The following is a 21,094-nucleotide window of genomic DNA, read 5'->3' as shown; positions in this document are numbered from 1 at the left end:
TATCTTGTGACTAATTGTTGAAACTTTCATTCTAAAATATTTTTATGATTTTGCGATATTGTTGGATCAACCAAAAAACAGTACTAACTTTTGATTTTCAAATAATGGAATGGAATGGAAACCTGGATACAGGGTGTCCCAAATGAGGGTAATAACATGGAAATTTCGGAAATGGTATAATAGATACAACTTTGGTTAAATCGGAGAAAATTTGCAGACTGGTTTGAGTAAAAATAACGTTTTAAATTGGTACCATTTTGTTTATGAAAAATCACTTTCACTGTCTAAATTGTTAGGCCTACTACAGTATATTGTACAAGAAGGGTGAAAAAGATGTCCCTATCGCACGAGGATGAAAACAGTCGGAGGAGGGCGGTATGGACAATTCGCCCGAGTTTTACAGGCTATTTTTTCTACGACTAATTGGAATTACTTACCAAATTTCACACAAATAAACTCTCAATGTTTGAAACGTTTCCTCGTTTACATTATCACTTTTGACGTAGCCAAAGTTTGACCGGTGTCCCGGATTGTCACTTTTAATGTAAAATGTCACTTTTAATGGCGGCGTTATCGGTCATTTAGCGGTTTTAGCCAAAGCAAGTTTGGTTAGAACCTTTTGTCCTGGAAAGTACAACAAACTAATGTGAAAACTGCTCAATCAAAGAAAATTTGGAAATCATTGAAGCTAGGTAAGCAAAACTGGTAAACGGGTTTTTTTATTATTACCAAGACCTTTCTTTTAAAATGTAAATGTGCCAATGGAACTTCTAAAAGCTGTCCTGTTTTTTCAGAGTAAACCTTTGTTGCTCTCAAAATGTAACTCACATACCTATGTATGTAAGAGGCAATAAGTTTACTGAATGAGAAAACATATTGTACTTACCACTGAGTATTGTGTTGGAGTAAAATCATTCCAGTTCAAAGCTTTCAACCACTGTTGGGTTCGAGCAGGGTCTTTTGGAAAGTAAAAGACTGACACTTTTGGGCCTTTCACCAAATTGCTTTTACAATTTGGCAAACAACAAGTGGACGGCATATTGTAGAGGCAATAGAATTTAAGTTAAAAAACCAACAACAAATTATAGAACAATGAAGGAACAATAACAATAGTGATAACACAATAAAATGAACACAAACTACACTTTCACTAGAACAATAAACATATAAACAACAATATATAATAGCAAACAAAAATTACTTTGGCAAGTAATCCCAAGTCTTGACTTTAAACCTTAAAAATTAATTTAATCATCGAAAAACTCAATTTCCACAATACAAACAAATGCAAACTGTCAAACCAATATTTCGGCCATATTGGAATTTTTGGCATGCACCCACCTTCTTGGCTTGTACAGAGGGCGGTGGTTGAATGGATTTGATTCATTGTAAATTGTAGGTTTGTATAATTTGCTTTATCATAAGTAGATGTTTTTATTCTTTAATTGAACACTAAGTGAAACTTGAACGGCTTTTTCATTGCCTCAAAACATAAGCCAAAATGCAATGTTTTGATACCAACTGTCAGTGAGGATGAAAATCAGAAGAATTATTTTGTTTACGTTCAAGATTAGCTGTAATTGGTCTATTTCTTTACGCACGCTGAAGATTGTCTGTGATTGGTCTATTTCATATCGCACGGTTGCGGAAAGTCTAGGATTCTGTATTCGTTCAACCGTTGGCAATTGCCTACTTATCCGTTCTCTAAACTGTTAAGGAATGAACCAATATCCCTGTAGCAGTAGAAAAAAATATAAAATGTATAATACATTATTTGACCACATTGTTTCACCTGCTGAAGCTAAAATCAAATAGTTCCTGACGATGACTTCTTAAGATTCGTTAAGTGTTTTTATAGCCTTTGTGCTCCATATTTGAAGCACCTAGCGTTCTTCAAATAGTACTTTCGTACCTAATTACTTTTTAGCGTGTCGGGTACCACCCGCAAATCCAGGTCAGTATTCAAAGCCTAATCAAGCGGTTTTGGTGTACACTTCACAAGACAAGAGTACCACTTTTCTTGCATAACAATACCGTTCTAAGAACGGTGGTACTGATTTGTTATGCATCAAAGTCGAGTAGTGCTAAATGCGGTAGGCTCGAGTAAAAGTGAAGTGGCGTGGGCATCGTGCTAGGTGGCCCCAATTTGGACAAGTGTGGTACCGCTTTTTGACACACTTTTTTGCAGAGATCTGTACCCTTCGATAGCTCAGTTGGTAGAGCGGTGGACTGTAGTCGGTGAACGTTTGTTGATATCCATAGGTCGCTGGTTCAAATCCGGCTCGAAGGAAACTTTTTTTTGATATTAATAATTTTTTGGTGACACCATCAAATTGGAATTTTTATGCGGTTTTAACAGACGTCACTAGACTTCCAATGTTGTCACTGACGGTGCGGAAATGCACATTGTGAACGGAAATACGTCAATTAACCGACTCAAGAATGATCGATAAGTCGAACTAATTTATAGTAATGTTTAATGAATTACGTTGCTCGCCGGTTGCATAATCTAATAATAACAATGTCGCGATCCTCAGTTTACATCAAACAGGAAGTCTTACCAACTAACCACACAAATGAGGCTTTCACCTTTGACTCGGTTGGCCGCTATTAATAAGACGGATAAGTCACGATGATGGCTTTGCTTTTAAGTGATTGAATGGCTTCCATATTCCGGAGATTATTAAAAATAAAACATTAAAAGTATATCTAATTAAGATTCGTTGTGCATTGAACACACCTACTCAAAGAAAACTCTTGATTTCGTGAAGGTTATCTTTCAAATCTTTTCAATGCGATAATTACTGACTTTAATAATAACTGAGATATCTTGCAATCTTTGTATAAACTATTTACTTTGTGCATAACCTTTTATAACGACCATTCCATTCTGTTTCTGTCTGCCCAAACGTTGGCTTCCAAGAAGGGCATTAATTGGCATCAGATTGAAACAGATCTCGAAACAGATAATGTCTAAATTATTATACTTCTAAAACCTCAACCTGTACAAACCACAACATTTTTGGCAAACATTACAACAGATAATGTGTTGTCAGGCTAACTTCAGAAAAGTTCGTAGTTCTACGATTATAAATCTGATAATTATTTATGATTGTTTTGCTGTTGTTTTTGATGTATTTGTTGTCGTGTGGCTTATTTTTGCTCGAAGCTGTCAGAAGTTGGATTATGTTAATGGAAAAATGTAATTTAATTACTTTCAAGTAATTGAACTACTAAAATTTAATTACTTTTCAAAAACTATAATAATTCAATTCATTGCTTTCAAAGTAATTTTATTAGTAATTTAAATGAAAGGAATACGGTTTATTTTTGATTTAATTAAGTTTTTTTGAGATACCCCGTAAAACCATTAAATTTGAGACACCCTGTACATGTACGGTCAAAATTGACGTCGATTTGGCTCTATACTTTAGAGTATAGTGATACGAAATTGAGACTAATTCATATAAATTTGTTTTTTATTTTATTAATAAGACTGGTTCTTACTGCTAACATTTTTATATTTTTGTCTGATTTTCTTCAAACCTAAAAATTATTCGTATAATCTTTGTATAATGTTTAATTTTAGAAGAATAAATCTTTCTTGGCCTTTCCTACAAAAACGCATAATTTTTCATCCAAATACGATGATTTCAAATTATAATAATAATTCAACTGTCACCATTTTAATCTTTGTGAACTATCTAGTTTTGAGAAATATTGATTAGTATTACTTTATTAACCAAACTCAATTTTTTTTTTAATTAGGTATTCACACTGGATTAAATTTTGTTGATATTCTTGCAATAAATTTCCTGGAAACAATATGATTGACTAATAATAGGAAATTGTTATTTCGCCGTTTTCGCTGAAATATATATTAAAATTAATTTGTTTTGCCAACAACAGCTTTATACATTAAATTAATGAGAAAATAAAGTGATGTAATGTATTGGTTTGTTTCAACTTTTTTACCATAAAGGTCATTAAATTTTTAGTTTAGAAATTTTATTATAATTGATAATTTTTACATAATAATAATTAAGTGCAAAAAAAAATAATTTAACATTTATATGTAGTTTCTAAAATGTTATTCAAATCTAAACGTATGCATTATTATAGTAAAAACCCAAAACCGGTAGATTAAACAAATAATTTGAAAAACCGATTAATAAAGATAACCTTTCTTTATATTATACTATACAGTTTGGTTCACCTTCTGGTGATTTCCACCACACAAGTTTGGTTAACCAACTAGTAATTTCACATTTTCATTGTATTTGGCACTATCAATTTCCTTTTTCTCTGTGGTGTGTTTTTTATATCATTTGTGGTCTTATCAATACATTTTGGCATTTCCCCGAACAAAGTTAATTTTACAGCGGTTAGGCAACTATACACTATAATTTTGACAATACAATACAAATTTGTTTGATAATTATGTAGTACAAAGCAGATAGGTTCCAAGGTCTCGGCAATAATAGAAATTACACTACAACCCGACACAAAACAAGGACACACATGCATTTTTAGCTTGTTTTATTCCATTTAATGGCGCCACAAAAGTAGTGACATTGATATTTGCATGATGTTCTCTTTATTATACTTTCCTCGATTTTGGTTCCAATACTCTCACCCAGTTGAAATCAATCTTCATCAGCACAACTCAGTCAGTATTTTACTGAAAAATTAACGAGGCATAAACCTAAATAAAGCCAATAAAGAACAATTAATCCATATTTACGGTCTTTCCAATTTACGACCGACATTGCAGGGAAACAATGTATCAACTTCTACGGCCTTGCGTTATTCTAGTACCGAGTCCAATATATCTAACTGCATAATATTTTATGGGTGCATTAACACTCGTAGATTTCAATAACACATCGTGCACTTGTTAACAAAGAATTGGCTGATTGATATGACAAATATTGTGACAATAAAATTTGTTTAAAATGTAGTTAACGTATTGGCAATCGCGCTCGTAAAATTATAGAGTTAATAAACTTGATAGCCCGTCAGTGACCGTAGCCTCGTCGGGATTGATTACTGATTTAGTTTTTTTTTCTCGTTTAGTGCACCAACGTTAAAATTGTCGAGGTTCGTGTATATCTTTCAGTGGAAACAATTAACCGCATCAACAATAAATAGCGCACTTTTTCAGCACAGTCCACCATCCGTAAATGGTCATCCGTGAATTCAATTACCCGGTATTTATTGACCAAACGTTTCTTTACTGCCTACCATTATTTTCAGGGAAGTAAAATGGACAAGTCGTTGTTTGTTCTCTGGCTTCATTCTTTTTTACAGTCAAAGCATTTACGTTGTTACCACAGACTTAAAATATATGGAAAACTCTGATATGTCAAATCTACATATGCAGCATTTGCGTAAATTGCAGCATTGTTGGTCAACTACAAACTACCCAGTACCCACTCTGCTGAGATTTACGCAAATGCTGCAAATGTGGACCTGATTGCTTAAAAATTAACTAAGCAGCCATGTTTTGTCTGTTATGCTCGCTTACTTAGCTTAACGTACCCATTGTCTAACTCTATTCAATAATACCGATAATTTACACTTTTGCAGCACTCACGAAACAGACTCAATGCGATAACCCTAAAAAAAAAAACCGAAAATGACTTGCATTTCGATCAAACAAAAGCTGCAATCCCGGCTTTGGGAAGCCCATTTTAGGAAGATGGACAAAAAGATGGAATAACGGACCCCTGCCAAATAAGCAATGCCGAATTCAATCTCGAATTTACATTGGCATTTACGATTATGCAATGGCGGTGCGCGCTCAAATCAAGCCGCCAAGTCTGCCAGATCTTATCTGAACGGTTAACCGGATGATAATTTTAGGTTGGCCGACCTTTAAACTTAGCCATCACTTGGGAAAATTGCCGTTAGATCAGTTAATCGGTTCTGACGTGTGTTAGATTAGTATTAGGATGTCATTAGAGCTATTAAACAGATTGAGAGAGCAATAAACCAAACAACGACTATAAGAGTCAGATTCTTCTGTCACATTCTATCAACACTTCTCTTCAGAATTCCATTTTCTGCTTTCTAGAATTAGAGCCTATAAATGATTGTTGTAGTTGTCCTAGATTAGTAAAATGAACCAAAAAAATTGGGATAAAAAAAATAGATTCGAAATTGAAATAACAAAGGTATCAATCAACAATCGTAACAAAGTGATTTTCGAATATCTTTCAAATAACCATCAGTTTGCAAAAAAAAACAACTTCATTTTGAATTAACTGCATTCTTCAGAAGCCGTGTTTATTAATAACATTGGGTTATGTAAAAAAATCCAACGGATTTAAGTCCGGAGAACATAATGGACTTACGGATGCGTTTAAATAATTCTTGACAATTACTGCGAATTGAGGTGGAGCGCCATCATGCTTATACCACATTCTTTTTCCTGGTTGCAAGGAATATTGCCCAGTAAACGCCTGTAGACTGTAGAACTATAATAAATAGTGTCACATATCAAATTCATACGACTAATGTAAAAGTCAATACTATTTTCCACTTGCTTTAGTAAGGATCGATTTTAACAAGATTTCTATCCTTATTGTTTGTCTACCATGCAAATTCTTCTAAATCTTTAAATTTGAAAATCTGTTTTGGATATTATTATATTATAATATATTATTGTCAATTTTTTGCCATGTCTAAATTACCCATTTTTTTAAAATTACTTAAACATAACGATTAATATTAACTTGTTAGTCATGTTGCTAAACTGAGGGTGTTTCTAATTTACTATTAACTTTTTGCATTGTTGCAAAATTGAAATTTTCAGAAAAAGTTACCAAACTGAGCATTGTTCTAAGTTCTTTCAACAGAGTTGTCAAACATTTTTTGCCATGTCTACCGTTAAAACGGAATATCTACTTTTTTTGTGGTTCTTCTACCATTCTCATGTTTTTTTGTATACAATCTACCGTTTTTAATTATGTTGGTTGTGAAACTTTTTATATACTTTTTCAGTTTATTGAATAGGAAATTTAATAAGGATTCTCAAAATGCGCTTAAAACAGTCATTTTCTTACTGCAAATTATTCTCTAAAACCACGTGATGTCTGTTACTAATGTCAGAATTGTCAAAATTTTATTAGAATTTAGAACAATTATCACTTCATAGTCAAGCTAAATAGTCTTCTGAAATCACGTGACAACTGTCAATAACGTCAAAACTGTCAACCATGCTCAAAAGTTGCAAAAATCAGCGTTTAGAAACGTTTTCTGGCAGTGTTTGATATAAAACATGTTTCTGAGATTTATGACAGTTATTTTGTCAATTGTCACGTGACCGTCTAACTAAATAGTTTTTTACCATCACGTGGCAACTGTTACTAACGTCAAAACTGTCAAACCATGCTCAAAAGTTACAAAAATCAGGATTTAAAAACGTTTTCTTGCAGTATTTGATATAAAACGTGTTTCTGAAAACTATGACAGTTATTTTGACAATTATCACGTGACGTCTAGCTATATAGTGTTCTACAATCACGTGACAACTGTCATTAACGTCAAAACTGTCAAACCATGCTCAAAAGTTGCAAAAATCAGGATTTAAAAACGTTTTCTTGCAGTATTTGATATAAAACGTGTTTCTGAGATTTATGACCGTTATTTTGCCAATTGTCACGTGACCGTCTAACTAAATACTGTTCTACAATCACGTGACAACTGTCACTAACGTCATAACTGTCAAACCATGCTCAAAAGTTGCAAAAATCTGGATTTAAAAACGTTTTCTTGCAGTATTTGATATAAAACATGTTTTCGAGAATTATGGTTTTTGACAATGGTCACACGTGACTGCCTTGCTAAATTATCCTTTAAAATCAGGTAATATTTGTCACTAATGTCAAAACTTAAAAAACAATTATTAAAGAAAAAATGAAAAATCTGTATTTGTAAAGTGCAATTTTTATAGCACGAATCAATGATTAAAACTGTTGACAACTATTAAAAGACACCCTGTATAATAATGTAAAATGAATGAATTTGTTTTGATCTACCGTTTTTTGACTGATTATTCTACCGCCATTAAATATTTTGACTTGGCAACACTGTTGTCAAATTCGTTATTTTTATAATTTAGTAAGTATTTTTCAAAATTTTGCAATGTACAAGAATCACATTTTAGGGATATGTCACGTAGCTTGTAATTTGATAAAGTATATTGATCAAGAGTGAATTCCATATCACTACAATGGGCCTATCCCACATATCATAAATTTTTGTTTTAATGACTGGAATCGAAAGAATAGGATCAAAAAACTAATTTTTCATATTCTTGAAGAAAAAATTATGGTCGTAAATGTTCCTACATTAGTTTGAATTTGTCCATTAAATTTAAAAGATCTGTTTTGGCGCGCATGTGACGTACGTAATTCTGGGCGATTTTATTGGCTGTTGCACGCCAACTGTTTCACTTCTTGTCGCTGATTGGTTGATAGTGTAGTACGTCACCGGCGGCGGGCGTTTGAAACATAAGATTAATGTAGTTTTTATCATCATTTTTTTTCTATTTAGACTTAATATTTTTGAAAACAAAAAAATACGGGTATAATATTTTCAATCCGTCTTTGTAGTTATGAAATAAAAAAAAATTGTGGGACAGGTCCATTGCATGAAAACCAATCTAATAAAAGATTAAAGTTACAACAGTTGTTAAGTTGGCAGAAACTACATTTTTGTTAATATAAATTTTACCACTTTACTCTCTTTAGGACAGTTTGCCGCCTACCAAGCTATAAAAGATAAGCCATCGTTGGACAAGAGTGATAGTTTCCCTTGCACTGTGAACGATACATGCAGAGATAGGACAAAGTGTTGTCCGCACGTATTTGGCCGGATACTTTATTGGAAACGGTAGTGGCGGACACATGCCGCATATTTAATGTACGTTCATTAAACCGTGAATTTTCATTATTAAGTGGGTTGGATGATTCATTCGACCCTCTCGGTGTTGTTCCTATATCCGATTTTTTTTGGTTAACCCCAAGGTTAAATTCTCCAGGTAAAAATTGACAGACCCCTGGACTCCCGTCAACAATACTAAAAGATGAATCAGCCTCGTTTGCTTTTCAATGTTGTGACGGACTGAGAGATCGATTTAAAATTAATTCCCCGTGATGTATTGTTCTGCAAGTGGTGTAATATGCAGGGCCGCTGACCCATAACACACCTCGTAAATTTATCGACGAAGAGACTAGACAGCAGGGCACAGTCGACGCCTTAAATGTGGTAAAACACCACTCGCAGACAGACGGTGTGGGCAGCTTTGAAAGATTGTCGGAATATAGCCTAATAGCCCCGCTAACAATAATCCAACCAACTTTGTTGCCGTTTATTGTTTCTTCCAAAAGTTTACGGGGTTTGGTTCAATTAGATGCAAATATGTCACGCTCAAACAGTTTATTTAGCATTTCAACGACGTCTTCCATCACATACGACAATGTAACAATCGGCGACGCCCAAACTCAACATTCCGCCATTTTTCGAAGAGCAACATGGTCTTAATAGTGTTAATGATGTTAAATTGTAAACTTTCACCTTTTCAAAGTTTGGTGGGATTGAATTGTAACTCAGAGTTGCAAATAAATCAAACTTTTGGAAATTTATTAGAAAGTTACCATAGAACCAAAGTTTGAATGTAAAATTCAAATCATTATTAATAAGATACTTTGTTTATTAGTGTTGTTCTTATTAGTTGCCAATTACAATAATTCCATGTGGTCGATTGACAGTTGATAGACAAATACGATATAGAAAGAACGATGAAATTGAGTAGTGGTGTCTGTGTAATATCTTGAATTTACTATCCATAGTTGAACCTAGCCTAATCTAACCTAATCATAATCAAAAATTATAGATTTATGTTATTCTTACAACCACTGATTTCAAAAGTTAATAATAATAAGATTACAAATACCAATTCTGACAAAATAGTACACTATGACTTCATTTCTTCTTTTATTTCATTATTTCTATTCTAAGGGCAAAACATCTGGCATCATGGAACATTTTGCTAAAACCTGCACTGAATTATATTGTGGGCACGTGAAAAATTGTGAATCTCCTAGTTTTTAAACTTATCTGAGCACAGCTCAGAGACACAGAGAATGTTGCTTTATCATACTTAAGCCCGTAATTCTGTAGTTCTTTGCTGTTTTCAACCCTCAACATAGTTGGGTGCGTCTCCCTTAAAATCAACGTTCTTACCTGAAATATTTTGCTCAGGTTTAATATTTGGGTATTAATGATTAAGACAAATAATGAGCAATAATCAAGACAAATAAACAGCATTTTCACATATAGGAACTCTCTTAGTCTTAGTCGAAAACAGGAGAATTTGATTTGTACCAGGTCTTTTATATTAAATAAAGAAATCGAATGTTCATAAATAAGTGTCACCAAATGTAACGTGTTTTTGATTGGTTGCATTTTCCGTGCGATACAAATGTTTGTCACATGTGACGAAATTTTTGCCTCTGGTCCCTGATGTTGATCTAAATATAGATCAAACACTCGACAATGGGCCTCTCCCACAATTTTTTTTTATTTCATAATTACAAAGACGGATTGAAAATATTATACCCGTATTTTTTTGTTTTCAAAAATATTAAGTCTAAATAGAAAAAAAATGATGATAAAAACTACATTAATCTCATGTTTTAAACGCCCGCCGCCGGTGACGTACTACACTATCAACCAATCAGCGACAAGAAGTGAAACAGTTGGCGTGCAACAGCCAATAAAATCGCCCAGAATTAAGTACGTCACATGCGCGCCAAAACAGATCTTTTAAATTTAATGGACAAATTCAAACTAATGTAGGAACATTTACGACCATAATTTTTTCTTCAAGAATATGAAAAATTAGTTTTTTGATCCTATTCTTTCGATTCCAGTCATTAAAACAAAAATTTATGATATGTGGGATAGGCCCATTCCCCATAGGTTGTAGGAGTAGAATTTAGAAAATGTTCACAAAAAGTCTGAAAATGTTTCGGATATTTTCAAATTCATTGTATATTATAACATCCAAGATTTACACCCAACATTCAGAATTCTCCATGTGTTCGAAAAGACAAACAATCTAATTTAATTGACTTTCAACCCCGCTGTGGTTTCTGTCATGACATTTGAACCAGCTCTTACTATTGTTAAACAGGATTGAACAACACAACGTTTAAACGACATTTTTTCAGCACAAAATAACTTGTGAACACAAATCTTAATAAAATAAACACAAAACATTAACCTACAATTTTCAGTTTCGTATTTTCATTCGTCTTTTTTGACGCTTGACGTTTATTTGATTAGACATACGTCTATACATTCCGTCTCACTCAACTTACGTCAGCTTTAGCCCTTATACTTTAGTAGTCCACTAGTGTTTAATATAGCAGACGTGATTTTAAATAATGAGAACATTTTCTGGATTTCTAAAATAGAAAACTTGCTTGCTTTTTTGTTTTGAAATTAGATCAACCCTCATTCGCCGATACTCTGAAGGTTAGAATTTGGAATTTAGGATGGCGAGGGTCGGGTTCTCGTTTTTTTGCACGTACACGTTTTGCTTCCTTTCCCTTTGTTTGTTGTTCATTTGGTGAATTAAAAAATTAGCTTATTCAAAAGCCATTTTCAAAATCAAGAATACCACAACTGCACAAAACAACATGAACACCAAAACAGAGCCAAAACACAAGAAGCAAGATATAAAATCGAGATGCCAAAAAAAGAAAACATTAACATAAAAACAGAAGAAACTTAGTTTCAATATCAAGTTACCAACCTAACAGAAAACTCATTTCAACATAAAAAAAACTAAAATCCCTAGAAAGCTCACCAATCGTGCATATTGCAATCAAAATTAATTTCAACGTCGAAATTGAGTTAGAATAGGCGTCCCAGGAGATCCTTAATAATTTTAAGTAATTAAAAAAATAAAATGAACTACTGTCTACGAAAATTTCAGATTTTCAGCTCACCCTGTATAGACTGTGTGAATTTTTGAATTTGGTCTAGTTGGATTTAGAAAACATTGGAAATTGTGATTGACTCTGTTTGCCTTTGCTGTAATCAGTATTCAAATATTTTTAGTTTTAGTTAGTGTTAGTAGTAGTATTTTTATTTTTTGATTTAAACAACCTGGTTTACCTTGTTCTACATTACAGTTTTAGGATCAGAAAAAATAAGTGTTATTTCATTTGCTGCTGAAATCCAGTGTAGAATAAAACTTGGTAAAGGTACACATGTGATACATAACTAAATCTATGATAAAAGACGCATTTAAAATAACGACAAAAAAATATTGGTCCGTATTTAAACAATTGAAGTTAATGTCAATATCTCACAAACTAGAAACTAATTACAAAATAGCAATAGTGGCCAATAACCTTTATGTACCTTTTATAACAAAAATCAACGTATTTCAACAACACAACAAACCTCTTTCTTCTATTGTTACGTCATCTCATTTTACTTTGAATTTTACTATACATCATCTTCCGATAACATTTTCTAACAATTACAGCAGAATTGTTCATTATTTTTAGTACTTTCTACTATATTGCGAATGTAAAAGCTTATATGGAATACGTAGAACGTACATTTTTTCGTACAGATTGAAAACAGCATCGTCACGCTTTATATCATTAATCAAACTAATCAAAAGCGACTGTTTTTCCCAATATTACCTAAGTATGCGTATATGGGTCAGTAAATAACCGCTGGACCACTTCGTGACCAACTATCCCCACTAATTGAATTTGACGTTGTGCATTTGGCCCAATAACAACAAAACGGTCACCGTTCAATCAACGTCCCGAAACGGGCACAGCAGAAAGCGAATTAATTTTTCCTCTAAAATGACTTTTAATAACTCTATTGGTAATGCAGATGGATTTTTAATTCGATCTATTGGTGCGTCGACCGGCGTATATTTGCATCACGTAACCGTTTGGTGCTTCGGGTGAATAAATAAGAGCGTGTTTGTGCTACAAACGATGGCGCCAGCCTTTATATCGATTGTCTAGATATCGCCAAGTGACAAACAAATAAATAGAGACACATTGATGGTGAATAAGAAGTGTACCGGATAGTCTTGACAGACACAGCAAAAGACATAATTTACGACGCGTTAGGACTAATGGTAACGGGTTACGAGTTGGACAATACCCTTTGTTACTTGTTGCTTTGCAACATTAAGTAATTAGGTTTGAATCAATAAAGGTGTGTGTTCGAGCTAATGCAATATCATAAAAAAGTTACTTAACAACAAACGACCGACAGTAAAGTGAGTTTTGACCTTTGTAAAATGACCAGATACCTCATTAAGACCGATATGGAGTATTATGATTCATGGAGGTTCTTTGTGTTTTCTCAACTTTATCCCCATGGACAATACCATATTTTCGAGATTTGTCATACTTAGCTAGAATTGCGGATGTAGTGTCTGAAAGAAAAAAAATATCCGGACAGAGATAAGCGTGTAGCTTCGTCACAAAGGAAATCACGTATCTACGGTTCGATAGTGTAGTAAATTGCGTATGGGACACCCGAAAAGCTGAATGAAACCAGCAAGAAAACGTGCTGGTCATTTATAAAAAGCACGTTCGAGTGACTAAGGTGTCATCATTATTGTTCCATTTAAGAAATCCTGTCTTGGAATCCGCGAATTCGTAGAATTGATCAATTTTGTCATTTTATGAGGCTTTTTCTCATAACAGGAATTTAAAGATTCCAATGCACAGCAAAGGGTATATTTATACCAAAGGACCTTAAATTAGGTGAAATAACCATTTTCAATCTTTCGAAAATTGGAAAAAAGGCATATTTTGTCAAAAATTTTTTTTGCTCCAAAAGGGTTTCAATGTACAGGGTGCTGTATTTTCGATGGTTTTACGGGGTACAGAGAAAACGATAATAGATAGAAAAAAAGTAGCATACGTGTTCTGATCTCTTTTTCTGAGCTGAGATGACTGGCGAAGAGTGGGCTGCGCAAACTTCTTTTGTTTCAAAGATACGGGGGGCTTTTGAAAATTGGTCATTTTGGAACCTCTTCTGTATTTCATTTGCTATTAAAGTTATCAAAAAAGAAAAAACGGTTTCCGGTAGAAGTTTTGACGTAGAATCCAATGGCGTAGTCAGTTTTTTTCTATTACGTTTAATTTCTGACATATGACAGTAAGTTATATTTTTTTGAATGGAACACCCTATATATTTTTAGTTAATTTAATTCTGTTGATTTTTACTTTTTCAACGGTGTATTAAAACATATAATTTTGTAAACGTTAATCTTGGTAATTAGAAAAAAAGCATTTCCTTAACAAAAAAGTGCTAAATAATATGTATAAAAATACTCACAGTCGAAACAAAATTTGGCTATGTTCATATTAACATGTTACATGTCGTTTATAAACAGTTTTTTCAACTTCTACCTTAAAAATAGTAGAAAATAGAAATGGCCACTTTTCTCATTAAAGTGACGGTAGAACTGTTTGTAACTTAGATTTTTAATAAGATTTATTAAAAATATTTAATTTTCTGATGTGTTAGTTTATATGATTTCCGATTTTGTTTAGTATTTTAGATATTGGCCTTTTTTTAAAATAACAGGATTAACCTCTACAAACTTATATCTTGTAATACACCGTTGAAAAGGTAAAAATCAACAGAATTAAATGACGTAAAAATATATAGGATGTTCCATTTAAAAAAATGTAACTTACTGTCATATCTCAGAAACTAAACGGAATAGAAAACAACTGACTACGCCATTGGATTCTACATGAAAACTTCTACCGGAAACCGTTTTTCCTTTTTTGATAACTTTAAGAGCAATATACAGAAGAGGTTCAAAAATTAACAATTTTCGAAAACCCCCCTTATCTTTGAAACAAAAGAAAATTGCGCCGCCCACTTTTCGCCAGTCATCTCAGCTCAGAAAAAGAGATCAGAACACGTATGCTACTTTTTTTCTATCTATTACCGTTTTCTCTGTACCCCGTAAAACCATCGAAAATGCAGCACCCTGTACAGCAAAGGGCATAATTATACTAAAGAACCTTAAATTAAGTGAAATATGGGCAAAAAAATTACTTAGTGAAATTTTTCATTTTTCAAAAAAATTGAAAAAATGGGGAGCATTTAAACTTAAAGTTTGTTATTTATACTTAGTTCTCAACACAAAGGATCTAAATGTAGTGTTTCAAATAAAAAGAAGTTCACACTATTACTCGATATTCCATAGTATAGTCAATTGCGTATATCCCCAAAGATGAATGAAAACCATCAAGAAAAGTCTAGTCATGTTTACACAGTCTTTTCAATGACTAAGGTATCATCATTGTGTTCCACTTAAGAAATCATATCTCAGAATACGAGAATCCCCACGGTTGGTCATTTTTGCTCTTTCCTAAGTAAAAGAATTTCCGGTTACTTCCAACGCATTCTCAATACTAGTCAGTGGCGTTCTTTGTAGATTTTGATGAGTCTTTGTGGTTTTAAAAATTTACAGAAATTTCTGTTATTGCTTATATCCTTGTCATTGTATGTTATAATACTTCTTGATTGTAGTTTTGAGATTTCTTACTATTTTGTCACAAAAAAACTTCCTCTCCTATCTTCCAGATATTCCAACAACAATTCAAGAATAGGGTGTTTTGCTTTAGAGAAACTTGTTATTCCTTAAGAGAAGAAAGTAACTACATTTTCCTACTTTTAAGATTAATGGTTCAGAAGGGCAGTTTATCAAAAGATCAAAAACGCTAAAACATTTTAACAATTGAAAAAAACAAATTCAACTTTAAGCAACAGTTTTTTGCGTTTTCTGGATTTTTAGTACCTATTAACAGTGAAAATTCTGATACCGCCAATAATACCTCTGGATAAATAAAAATGAAAAAAAAGCAAACAGTCACGGTAAAAAATAATCCATAACATAACCTGCAAAGGTAGTTGTAATTTTCTGATCATGTGACCTTGTGTACAATTATGATTGGTGAACAACTTGTCATTAATTGCCTTTAGGAACGTGCCTTTCTTTGGGCTCCAGGAAACTTTTACAACGTGTTAGTAGAATGGTACTAGAAACACATAAAATAATTTTCTATTGAGAACGTTCTATTCGAGAACTATATTCGTTTGCACCGAATTACTATGAATGAACTACATCTTGAATGCACTAGATCCATTCAAAATTCGGTCGTTCGGTTTTTTCTATGTCACATAGTGGAAAGGGTGCGACTGGATCCAATTTTTTTATCACAGCTCGGTAGTAAAGTTGTTAAACAAACTAAAGTAGTAAATTAACGTTTTCTTTAAGAAAAAAATACAAACATCAAATATTTGTTTATGCTATTTGTGGAACTGTTGCGTGTTCTGAACTTTCACACGCCCTGTCGTTGTTTATTGCGTAAATATGATACGTCCAAGGTGCATCAATACAATAAATAAATACTTAAGTGCTCGGAATTGCACAGAAATCATCAATAATTCGATTTGTCTCTTTGTTTATACTGTTTACTCTAGATATGGCTCGTTAAAGTTTGCTGTGTAAATGCATATACAATGCAAGTGTTACGTCTCGGCTCTTCGCTTTGAATCTCCTTTTAAATAAAATCACACTATTTTAAATAAAATATGTTGTCCAATAGAAGTTTAATGGTACCGCAAAGTCGTACCTGCCAAGTGTGTTCAAGTGACACTAAAAATTTTGCAGTACCGCCGCGTTCTGCTCGGCCTGTGGTACTGCTTATATGGCACAATGGAATTAAGCCAAATACGAGTAATTTATCGCCTTTTATACTCGTAAACCGGTTGCTCACTATTTCTGCGAAATACGTAAATAAGCTTTTTTAAGTTTTTTAAATTCCACTTATATAAACAACAATTCTAAAAACAAATATCTAAGAATAGTTCTCCAGGTATACTTCCTGAATGCACATTATCGACCGAATTTAAGTGGGTTAAGAATCTCGGTCGATTTTAACGTCTATTAGTCAGTAAATTCTATAGCTTAAATTATTCACCTAATCGACTGCTTAGTGCTGTCATTAAGAAGACAAATTTACTAAAACTGTGACTCAACTATTTTTTATGCTAGTCCAATGTAACGGAATTAGAAAGTGATGATGACTTACATAATGCGGTTAGAATTGGCGTCATTTTTTGTGTCGAGCCTATCCAGATAGAGACGATGTTAGCATAGCGATATGCATTTTTTGGCAGACGCACTATGTAAAAATTTACTTATTTGTGTATCATAAAAATCAAACTACATTTTATCACAGAAGTTTAGTAACAAAACGACAAACATTGTATGTAAATAACTATTAATTTGCACAAAAAAAAATTGATACAGTACAGCAATTTCAATGAATTAACTCTTATTTTAAGAACTCGTCCAATATCTTTCTTGTTGTGATTTAGTTGTTGGAAAAATGCTTTATTTAATGAGAAATAGACCGCTTACTTTAAATTAAAATTGTTTTGCCATAAATCAGAACTAAAAAGTTACTGTTATTATATGAAACAACACTTTTGCAATTTGCATTGTAGATGCATGTTATTGCCTCAAGGGCAAAATGGAATCATCATTTACAGAATCATTAAAATTATATCTATTTTTGTTCTATTTGTTTAATGAAAATAATAAATTGGCCATGTGTTTTCCTTATAAAACGTCCCAACTTTTTGGTTGCCAATATTAACAAAAAAAATTAGTATTTTGTAGAAAATATACAAATGTGTTAAAAAATGGGGTTTTATTAAAAAAAATTATGTTATAGCCACCACTCTTCTCACCATTCTGCAAAGATAAATCACAAAATTCATCCTGTCATGGAGTGTAATCGAGATATAAAACCGAGAGGTAGATCGCCGAGGTATTTTAATGTATTCATACCTACACCCTCGAGGTATTATGAGGCACTTTGCCAGTATTACCAGCATTTTGAGGTAATACAAGGTATTACGAGGCATTTTGAGATATTTTTTAAAACATATTTTTGTTACATGATATTAAGTTGAAACAATGTTCATTACAAATTATTATAATAATATACCAATTTTTCAACATTTAAACTACATTTTTAAGGTCACGTGACTGTTTTTGACAGGTGTCAACTGGACTTTCAGTGTTGCAAGCTCTAAAATTGCATAATCAAAGTCACGTGATGTGTCTCTTTTACAACTGTCTAAAATAGTCTAAATTTATTTTACCAAGTTTTTAAAGTTTTAACCATATTTTATCGGTCACGTGATTAATTTTGACAGATATCAACTGGCCTTTACAGTGTTGCAAGCTCAAAAATTGAATTATCAAAGTCACGTGACGTTGTTGTTACAATTTTATCACTGTCATTTAAAATACTATATATTTAATTTTTCAACTGTTTCTTTTAAATGCTAGGTGTCTTTATTTGACACTTACTAACTTGATTACTATGACAGTTAGAAGATTCGTTTAAACGTCAAAATATAACCCGTAATTTCAGACAATCATACAAAAAATATTTTTGTTAGAATTTGAAAAAACAGTCACCTAACATTAGAAAATCATTTTTAAGCTTTCGGCACAAGGTCAAATCAAGTGTCAAAAATTTGAAAAAACCTTTACGTTGTCACCTAACCTAACCTAAAATCTGTCACGTGACTTTTAAAAAAATTAATTTCAAGCTTTGGGGTCTTCAAAATTTGGAAAAGCAATCAGGTAGGTAATCTGAGGAAGTAATTTTTTTGAATCATTAATTCTTATGACATTTTGACAATGGTCAAAATGTCATGTACAAATTGTAAAAGCAGACATGCTACTTAATTAATCAGACCTAAAAATTGCCACGTGACCAAAAAAAATCAAATTATCAAATTTAAGAATGCCGCAAATGTGTAGGTAAACATTTGAATGCATTCCTCGGTATTTCAAGGTAATATGAGGCATTTTAAGCAGTTTTAAGGCATTATTACTATGAGGCATTTTGAGCAATAATAAACCATTGTGAGGTATTTTAAAGGCATTTCAAGGTATTTTGTATGCAAAAAGGCATTTTAGTGTACAAAAAATTATTGGCGGTCTACCCCTCGTATAAAACTGAAATTTTCAGAAGAAACAAAACCGTTTGTAGATGCTATTGTTGATAGTTTCGATAAAATCGGTGTTTTAAATCGCCACTGTTTTTACAACATTGAAAGAAAACAAAATAAAATTTTACAGTCACGTGACTTGGTTAGTTTAGCATTTAACGGTCACGTGATCATTTTTTTATTGTCAATTTCACGCTTGAGGTTTAACATTTAAAATAATTATAATTTAAATTGAAACAATTATATACCAAGAGGTTTTTAGTTAAGTACGTGAGTATTACGTGGGTGTTTTAAAGATTCTCGGCCACGTGACGATTTGCTCAGTTTGTACTTTTTAAAATGACAACATATTTTTAAATAATAACCGAGATAATAACATAAACATAAACAGTTTTAAATGTTTATCCTCTTTACAATAAGGACTTTTGTGTACTAGTATAACTACAGGGTGAAAAAAACTGGAAGCAAAATCAAAACTCATCATTGCCAAGCTAGTATTTGTCACCTGATTGCTGCAGCAAAGCAACAAATGCGTCTAAAAACCCCGACTAAACTAAAAAAAAAGGAAAAAAGTGTAAAATGTAGTCATAATATGGATCTCAGAAAAGACGGAAACTATTTTCTCTTAACATGTCTGTTACAGCCTCCCAAATATTGAAAATTTCAATGTTTAATGGTAAATTTTTCGAAAACGACAAAATTTAGAAAGAAACTTTTGAGAACAAGCAGCAGAATTGAAAATCGTATCAGTTAATGCTTCTGTTGTTGTCACTGATTTCATGTGGCAATGATGGTGGTTGATGTTATTTACAACTTAGTTGAAATTAGTTTAAAATTCAATACCAACGAAAAGAAACTAAATGTTTTCCTTTGTGCTGCTCTAAACTAGATGAAGTGTTGCTAATTCCAATGACATTTTAAAAGTGACTAAAATTATATGCTGCGAAACAAAGAGACTATAAAAGTAAATGTTAGATAAAAGTCGATAACCTATATTATTGCTCTATTAGGAATCTAGGTTGAATATTAAGGAGTGAATTTAAACAATTCCCTGTAGACTGTAGAGGTGTGGAATATTGTTAACGTTGGTTCCCACGCCAACATGCGACACATCACAACAACTAAATGATAGAGAAAACGGTTACAATTGACATAAGAATCCTGATTGATGATCATAAGCCCACTGTCTACGTCACTGCACTGCTAACCCAAATTAAACGAAATCAATTTACCAATTATTCATCTCGAGTATTTGCGCGACCTTAGCGACGCCTTCGACCGTTCACCTTATAAGCGCCTTAAGCAGGATGCGCCTGACTGTCAACAGTTTTTAATGGGTCATCAATTTGAATGCGTGGACGGGAAACGACCATCATACAATCGTTACTTTCAATGCTGCCTCTTCCCTATTTTAATCCCTCGTCCCTATAAGCGTACACAATCAAGACCGTATTAACTTATTAATAAACCGATAGCGATCGCTGTTAATTGCTTAGGCAATTAACTCGAACACCGATAATCTCCTCACCTTGACCGTAATAGCCCTAAAGCGAGTATTTACCACACTATCCATAAAAATACACGTCCTGAAATTCCCTTGGAATGATAACTTGGGTGTCAACAAACCGTCATCCGATTTCATATACGAGGTTATCGGGAAGCATAATGATAAGAATAGACGTCCTAGTTTAATAGTAAAGTTAAACCGATCTAATTGTTAGACTAGACAATTTACAGTGGTTAAAAACGTGGTCTTCAGTATAATCAGTGTTCACTTATCGACCTGATTTCAGTTAAAAATATGAACAAAAAATTTCTGAAAAGTTATTAAAACTTTAGATGAATCTGAGGAAGGTGAATTAGATTACTCACACCTCATTAATTTTTTACATAATGGTGGAAACGGAAAGTCCGGTACAGAACAAAAATCCGAATTTAATGACCAACATGTTCTAGTTCCAAACTGACGTTGTGA

The 21,094-nt window shown here is 32.7% G+C and overlaps 1 protein-coding gene, 1 long non-coding RNA gene and 1 other non-coding gene across 3 annotated transcripts in view; 2 read left to right on the top strand and 1 right to left on the bottom strand.

Moving 5' to 3' along the window:
• LOC145740214 (matrix metalloproteinase-2-like) overlaps positions 1-21,094 on the bottom strand; it is a 74,391-nt gene that overhangs the window by 45,335 nt on the left and 7,962 nt on the right. The window lies entirely within an intron of this gene.
• On the top strand, positions 573-8,958 carry LOC145731426 (uncharacterized). The gene is made up of 2 exons (XR_014178800.1): positions 573-692; positions 8,757-8,958. It is a non-coding gene; the product is annotated as an uncharacterized LOC145731426 (long non-coding RNA).
• On the top strand, positions 2,199-2,290 carry TRNAY-GUA (transfer RNA tyrosine (anticodon GUA)). The gene is given in 2 exon segments: positions 2,199-2,235; positions 2,255-2,290. It is a non-coding gene; the product is annotated as a tRNA-Tyr (tRNA).

The sequence above is a fragment of the Ips typographus genome, linkage group LG1, assembly GCF_016097725.1.
Source record: "Ips typographus isolate SLU linkage group LG1, UJ_Ityp_2.0, whole genome shotgun sequence".
Taxonomy (NCBI): Eukaryota; Metazoa; Arthropoda; class Insecta; order Coleoptera; family Curculionidae; genus Ips; species Ips typographus.
This window is presented reverse-complemented; position numbering and strand designations above follow the sequence as displayed.